The sequence below is a fragment of the Mauremys reevesii genome, linkage group 15, assembly GCF_016161935.1.
Source record: "Mauremys reevesii isolate NIE-2019 linkage group 15, ASM1616193v1, whole genome shotgun sequence".
Taxonomy (NCBI): Eukaryota; Metazoa; Chordata; order Testudines; family Geoemydidae; genus Mauremys; species Mauremys reevesii.
The window spans coordinates 13,578,507-13,586,764 of NC_052637.1; the positions used below are offsets into that span (position 1 = coordinate 13,578,507).

Sequence of the window (8,258 nt, forward strand, 5' to 3'; positions counted from 1 at the left end):
TAGACAACTGAAGTCACAGAAAGTCATAAGAGAGAGACAGGGTGGGTGAGGTAATACCTTTTATTGGCCCAACTTCTGTTGGTGAACAGACAAGCTCTTGAGCTTCACAGAGCTGTTCTTCAAGTCCTTTAGCAACAGAAGTTGGGCCAATAAAAGCGACTACTCCGATCATCTTATCACTCCTACAAATGAACACAACTAAAACAGTAGTGAGAGACAAGAACCATTCAGCTAAAGGTTCTTAACAGCTGGCTCGTTGGTCTAGGGGTATGATTCTCGCTTTGGGTGCGAGAGGTCCCGGGTTCAAATCCCGGACGAGCCCTCTTTTCTTTAAAGAAAATCCTGGTCTTGTCTTTAAAACATTTTCTTTTTTGTTATTTTCTAACTGATCAGCTCAGTTTCCACAATCCCTATTACCATAAAACCTAGTGGGCTGATAGTGACAATACAGGAGCAGTGTGTCTGTTCAGTGCAATTTACATGAGCCTTGATTTGGGGTTTTAAAAAGCTAAATCTTCCCAGCCTACACACAGCTAAAAGTGATTGGGGTTTCAAGCCCAGTCGGAGAAAAAAGAGCAGCTGTTTATTCTCCTGGTTGAGTTTCCTGATGCCTTGCAAGATCCTGTTTCTCTCAGTTGCTGGCCCTTTGCCACTGCTTGCTAGTCATCTGCTACTCCCACTGCCAAAAAGGGGGAGTAGCCGGGGATTGTGAAATAGACCAGGGCAACATGATTATCTGTTCTGTTCATTCCCTGTGAAGCACCTGGCGTTGGTCACTGCCCGCAGACAGGATACTGGGCTAGATGGGCTTTTGATCTGACCCTCTCTGGCTGTTCTTATCAAAGCCAGCTGTCTGCTGGTGTGACCTGGTGATTCCTTTTTGTTTCAGAACCTGTGGGATGGGGAGGGTGTCTCCCCCCCACCATAAAATGCACAGGTGAGGGAGAGAGGGTTAGAACAGGGAAGAGGAGCTGTGAGAGAGGTGCCTCAGCCAAAACCTATTGTGGTGGATGGGGAGACTTTGGAACAGCACCTTACAAAACTTAAGAGGCAGCACACCTGTTCTGTTCATTCCCCATGGAGCACCTAGCATTGGCCACTGTCAGGCTACAGTGTCAGGATACTGGGCTAGATGGGCCATTGGTCTGACCCAGTCTGGCTGTTCTTGTTTTTATGTTGAATATTATGGAGGAATTATGCAAGCAGGCTGTAGGAAAAGGCCGGTGGGGAGATGAAGTGGAGAGTTCTGGGGTTCTGGAGGAAGTAGACTGACAGAGGGATGCTGCATCATCAGTAGGGCCCTACCAAATTCATAGCCATGAAAAACATGTCACGGATCATGAAATCTGGTTTTGTGTGCTTTTACCCTATACTATATAGATTTCATGGGTGAGACCAGTCTTTCTCAAGTTGTGGGTCCTGACCCAAAAGGGAGTTGTAGGGTGGGTTACAAGGTCATTGTAAGGGTGTTGTGGTATTGCCAACCTTACCTCTGCACTGCTTTCCCAGCTGGGCAGCCAGAGAGTGTTGGCTTCTGACCAAGGGCCCAGCTCTGAAGGCAGCAGCACAGAAATAAGGATGACAATCCCATACCATGCCATTCTTACTTCTGCATTGCAGCTGGCAGTGGCTCTGCCTTCAGAGCTGGGCTCTTGGCCAGCAGCTCCACTCTCCAGCTACCTAGCTGGGACGGCAGCACCAGCAGCAGCACCAAAGTATGGGTAGCTAAATCTCCAGAGTGCCACCACTTCATCTCACATGGGCTCATCTGTCTCCCTGGAAATACACCTGAAGTCATGCACTCTCAGATTCATGCTCACACAAAAATTACACCTGGAGAAAGAATACAATAAAAAATCAAAAAAGAGAGGGCCACACCATTTCACATTCTAAGAGGCTTCACACATATACTAGGTCTAACTTCATCCAGAAGGGGGCAGTACACACAATTGAGCTTAACCTAGCCCATTAACAAAAGTTAGACTACAGAGGGGTATAAATAGCATGCAGGTGGGTTTCTGTAGTGTAGTGGTTATCACATTTACCTAACACTGAAAGGTCCCTGGTTTAAAACCAGTCAGAAACACATTCATCTCTCCTTTTTGCAGAGGTCACTTTACTTGTATGTCTTAAACTAATAACATTTCTTTTTTAACAGCCTACAAAATACTCTTTTTTATGCAATCTCAAGAGCTGTTTGAACTTATAAAATGGGCTCAATCAAGTTACAACAGATGAGCCAAAGTTGTCTTGCCACAGTGGTATCCTGGAAAATTGTTTACATATGTATTTAGATTACAATGTTGCAAAAGAAAAGGTGGCTAAGAAATACATTGTAAAAAACGGGGAGCCTTTGGGACAGATTATGATCTCATTTACACTGGGCTAAGTTATTAAACTCTCCATTTAGTATTAGAAGTAGTAGTAATAGTACTAGTCATCATCATAGGTCTAGAACCCCTACTCACAACCAGTGCTAGGTATGGTAAACACAGAATAAATACAGGTGAGTCTCATTTTACATGCATTTAACATGCGCAAATTCAGCTTTGCGTGGTTGGCAAAAACAAAATTAAAAAAAAGAGAAAAATAACAATTTAAATACTGTACCTGTAGTGCGGACGATTCCGCCTGCCATTACACGCAATGTAATTTTGACTATACATGATTTTCGCTTTACGCGCTGACAGCAGAACGTAACCCCAGTGTAAGATGAGACTCGCCTGTAGTGTTGCTGTGGCCGTGTTGGTCCCAGAGATACAGTGGGTAAAGTAATATCTTTTATTGGATCAACCTGTAGTAGTGCTTATACAGAGCTCTTCTTCGGATTGTGTAAGCGCAAAAACCTGTTTTTCTCACCTACAGAGGTTGGTCCAATAAAAGATATCACCTCCCCATCCTTGTCTCCCACAGAACAAATAGTTCTTGCCCCCAAAGAACTTACCATCTAGAAGTCAGGGTGAGAGGAAAATCAACCTCAATGATTGGGGCTGGGGAAGGAGACTAAATGACCTTGTCATAGTCCATGACTCTCGGATCAGGGCAGTGTGGGCTATCGGTCACCGGCCGTAAAGCAGCTCTTCAGTGCAGGGCTGCATAGCCTAGCGGTCAGAGTCGATAGCACCCCCCTTCAGTGCAGGGCTGCATAGCCTAGCGGCCAGAGTCTATAGCACCACCCTTTGGTGCAGGGCTGCATAGCCTAGCGTCCAGAGTCTATAGCACCCCCCTTCGGTGCAGGGCAGCGTGGCCTAGCGGCCAGAGTCTATGGCGCCCCCTTCGGTGCAGGGCAGCGTGGCCTAGCAGCCAGAGTCTATGGCACCCCCTTCGGTGCAGGGCAGCATGGCCTAGCGGCCAGAGTCTATGGTGCCCCCTTCCGTGCAGGGCAGCGTGGCCTAGCGGCCAGAGTCTATAGCACCCCCCTTCAGTGCAGGGCAGCGTGGCCTAGCAGCCAGAGTCTATGGCACCCCCTTCGGTGCAGGGCAGCGTGGCCTAGCGGCCAGAGTCTATAGCGCCCCCTTTGGGGCAGGGCAGCATGGCCTAGCGGCCAGAGTCTATGGCGCCCCCTTCAGTGCAGGGCAGCGTGGCCTAGCGGCCAGAGTCTATAGCACCCCCTTCAGTGCAGGGCAGCGTGGCCTAGCGGCCAGAGTCTATAGCATCACCCTTTGGTGCAGGGCAGTGTGGCCTTATGACCAGAGTCTATGAAGCTGCCTTCTGCTAAACAGCAGTGGGGCCTGACGGCCAAAGTCCATAAAGCAACCCTTTGGCGTAGGGCAGCGTGGCTTAGTGGCCAGACTCTATAGCATTGGAGTGTGGCAGCACTGGTAGGGGGGCCCAATCCCACCCGACTCCACCAGGCCCCAACCCAGAGCCCTAACAGTGGCATAGCGGCTTGCCACTGACTCAATGTATTGAAACACGTTGAGCTTCCCCGGGCGGGAGGTACCACTCCATCACCCTCCCTGGGTCACTTCCTACCAGAGTCTGTGTTGGGGTTTCCCATGTGATGCTGGGTCCTCTGTGTTCAGCAGGGCTGGTCGTCTCCAGGGTTTCCTCCAGTCGCAGGCGGGCTGTAGACAGCTCCGATTCCCGGCGCAGGCAGGGGCTGTGGCTGGCCCTCCACTGGAGCTTCCCAGGCAGGTTCTTCCCCTGCGGCCTCCAGCCCAGAATGAGCTGGTCTCCCTCCCTTTATACTACTAGAGCACTTGGAGCATGCCCAGACTTGCCAGGGGAGCAGGACTTCTGATGTCAATACCTGGGGCTTAACCCTCTCTGGCCTAATGCGGGGTAAGTGGACTCCGTCACAGACCTGTTTCAGAGTGGTAGCCATGTTAATCTGTATCAGCAAAAAGAATGAGGAGTCCTTGTGGCACCTTAGAGACTAACAAATTTATTTGAGCATAAGCTTTCATGGGCTAAAGCCCACTTCATCGGATGCATGCAGTGGAAAATACAGTAGGAAGATATATATATATGAGAACATGAAAAAATGGGTGTTGCCATACACACTCTAATGAGACTAATCGATTAAGGTGGGCTATTATCATCAGGAGAAAAAAAACGTTTGTAGTGATAATCAGGATGGCCCATTTCAAACAGTTGGCAAGAAGGTGTGAGTAACAGTAGAGGGAGAACAGGAGTACTTGTGGCACCTAAGGCCTGGTCTACACTAAGAAGGGGGGTCGAACTAGGGTACGCAAATTCAGCTACGTGAATAGCGTAGCTGAATTCGAAGTACCCTAGTTCGACCTACTTACCCGTCCAGACGCGGCGGGGTCGAACTCCGCGGCTCCCCCGTCGACTCCGCCACCACCGTTTGCAGTGGTGGAGTACCGGAGTCGACCGCAGCGCTTCCGGAGTTTGAACTATCACGTCTAGATCAGATGCGATAGTTGGAACTCCGAGAAGTCGAACTCACCGCGTCGACCGGGAAGGTAAGTGTAAACGTACCCTTAGAGACTAACACATTTATTTGAGCATAAGGTTTCGTGGGCTAAAACCCACTTCATCGGATGCATGCAGTGGAAAATACAGTAGGAAGAGATATATACACAGAGAATATGAAACAATGGGTGTTACCATACACACTATAAAGAGAGTGATCAGTTAATTTGAGCTATTACCAGCAGGCGAGAAAAAAAAACTTTTTGTAGTGATAATCAAAATGGCCCATTTCCAGAAGTTGACAAGAAGGTGTGAGGAATGGTGGGGGTGGGGATAAATATGGGGAAATAGTTTTTACCTTGTGTAATGACCCATTCACTCCCAGTCTTTATGCAAGCCTAATTTAATGGCGTCCAGTTTGCAAATTAATTCCAGTTCAGCAGTCTCTCATTGAAGTCTGTTTTTGAAGTTTTTTGTTGTAATATTGTGACTTTTAGGTTTGTAACTGAAAGATCAGGGAGGTTGAAGTGTTCTCTGATTGGTTTTTGAATGTTATAATTCTTGACATTTGATTTTATCTATTCAGGGGACACCATCAGAGGACCTAATCACATCAGCCACACTATCAGAGGCTCGTTCACCTGCACATCTACCAATGTGATCTATGTCATCATGTGCCAGCAATGCCCCTCTGCCACGTACATTGGCCAAACTGGACAGTCTCTACGCAAAAAGAATAAATGGATACTTCTAAAACAGACTGTGTTTACCAGATTTACCAGGCCTTGGATTAGAGCCTCCTTCAGCACACAGAGACCACCTCATCTGGTTTACTCTTCTTACATAGCTCAGTAATGGGGGCAGCTAGGGAGCTAGTGTGGGATTCAAACCTCTGGTTGTACCCTGCCATCCCAATAAAGGCCCGGACCTGTTTCTTGGTCTGGGGAATGGGCAAATCGCTGATCATCTCCACCTTGGCTGGCTCTGGGCTTGGGCAGCCACTCCCCACCTTCTGGTCCAGATACAACACCTCTGCTGTCCCCACCTTACACTTTCCAGCTTTTACCATCAGTCCTGCCTCCTTGAGGCAGCCCAGCACCCTCGTCACCTGGGACATGTGTTCCTCCCAGGTCTGGCTAAAGACATAGATATCATCAATGTATGCCAGGGCCAAGTTCTGCACCCCCTCAGTAAACGATCCACCCAGCGCTGGGAGGTGGCCAACGTCCCCTTGAGGTCGAAAGGCATGACCAGGAACTCAAAGAGCCCCAAAGGAGTGGTAAAGGCAGATTTCAACCTGGCATCTGGGTCCAAAGGCACCTGCCAGTTGCCCTTGGTGAGATGTATAGTAGAGAGGTAACGAGCCCCACAACTTGTCTAGAATCTCACCAGGCCTAGGCATGCATTGGACACGGTTATGGCATTGTTTCCAATAGTCCACACAGAATTGGATCGACCCATCTTTCTTGGGGACCAGCTGTCGAATGGCTGGATCACCTCTAAAGCCAGCATGTCCTTGACCTCTCTCTCCAGGTTCTGCGCTGTTTTCCCAGTGACTCTGAACAGGGGATACCTGATGGGAGGATTGGCTCCCATCTCAGGGAAGAGATCCACCAAAGGGTCTTCCTCCTTCTCCTCCCAATCGTCCCTTACCAGGTCCAGGGGTCCCCTCACTCTCCTCCCATATAGCAGCTGTGAATTCCTGGGGCACTTCCCTGTACTGCAGGTGGGGCAGGTACTTGTCCCAGGCCTGCAGATGCTGATTCATAAAAGTCCTCAGCATCATCCTCAGGGTCCCATAAAATCTCTCCACCAGCCTGTTGGACTGAGGGTGATATGCAGAGGCCCACAAGCCTGGAGTAGGGCTGATATGAAATTGGACCCCTTGTCTGTAAGGACCTCACTGGGGACCCCCAGTTTCCTGAAGATGGTTATCAGCACATCTGCCATGGTGTCTACCTTGGTGGAGGACAGAGCCACTGTCTCTGGGTAGCAGGTGGCAACATCCATCACCACCAGGATGTATTTCTTCCCCGACTGGGCCACCTTGCTGAGGGGCCCCACTATGTCCATAGTCACCTTCTGGAAAGGTTTATCCACAATGGGCAGGGGTTTCAAGGGAGCTTCACCCTTATCCCGGGCCTTCCCCACCTTCTGGCAGGGATCGCAGGAATTGCAGTACTGCTGAACTGTGTCACAGTCTCTGAGCCAGTAAAAATTTTGCAGCAGCCACTGCCTGGGGCGCTGGATCCCCTGGTATCCTGAGAGAGGGACATTGTGGGCCAGGTACAGTAGCCTGCGGTGGTACTTCTGGGGCACCACCAGCTGCCTCCTGATTCCTCACAGTTCTACTTCCCCTGAGGGAGCCCATTCCCAGTACAAGAATCCCTTATCCCACAGGAATCTGTCCCTGCAGCCTTCCCCAAGGGGGTTTGCAGCGCTGTGGCCAGCAAGTTCCCTCAGCTTCTCCAAGGAGGGATCCTTCTGCAGCTCAGTCTGGAATTCAGCTGCTGGCTAGAGAAGGAAGTGAAATCTGTTCCCTCTCACTGCCTAGGCCTGGGGTCACAACCCCACTGGGCCCTGTCCCTGGTAGCTCTCTCCCTGCCATGGAATCACTTCCCAGCAGCAGGTCTGGACAAAGCAAACATGGTTGGCAGCCATCCTGCCCTGCCTGTGTCCCCCTCCCCAACCCCTCAGCTGGGGTCTCACCTCCCACCATGCTCAGCACTGCCCTTGCTGTCCCAGTGTGGGTAGGCAGCGAGCTCGCTGCTTTAGTCACAGCATCAGAGCTAGCGTGAGCCCCCTCTCTGGTGTGCAGGGAGTGGGGAGCATCTCTCTGTCCCACTCAGTTCCAGGGGTCTGGTTACAGGCCAGCAGGTATCTGGAGCTTAGCAGCTCCTCCCCCCTGCCACCCAGGTCATTTGCATTTTCATTGACAATTTCAGGCTCAGCCAATTGGTTCACTGGATTCAAATTCAAATCCTTGGCAGTTACAGGAGCAGGGCCTGGATCCTGCCCCAAAGAGTCATCCCCCAACAGGACATCACAACTGGGTTTGGGGAGAGGGATAGCTCAGTGGTTTGAGCATTGGCTTGCTAAACCCAGGGTTGTGAGTTCAATCCTTGAGGGGGCCATTTAGGGATTTGGGGATTGGTCCTGCTTTGAGCAGAGGGTTGAACTAGATGATCTCCTGAGGTCCCTAATAATCTGTGATTCTATAAACTGCAACTACCAGCCAGCCTGATCCCTACTGTGTCTGCAGAGGGATCTGGGCCATAGGCAGGGTGAGGGGCTTCATCCCTAGGACCCTTCACCCTGGTCACACAGCCCTGCAGGATCTGATGAGACTGCACCACCCGGCGCCTGACAACAGTTCT

At 50.3% G+C, this 8,258-nt stretch overlaps 1 non-coding gene across 1 annotated transcript; it reads left to right on the top strand.

Annotated features, from left to right (window-relative positions):
- The first annotated feature begins 250 nt into the window (after positions 1–250).
- On the top strand, positions 251–322 carry TRNAP-UGG. The gene has a single exon. It is a non-coding gene; the product is annotated as a tRNA-Pro (tRNA).
- The last annotated feature ends 7,936 nt before the right edge of the window (positions 323–8,258 follow it).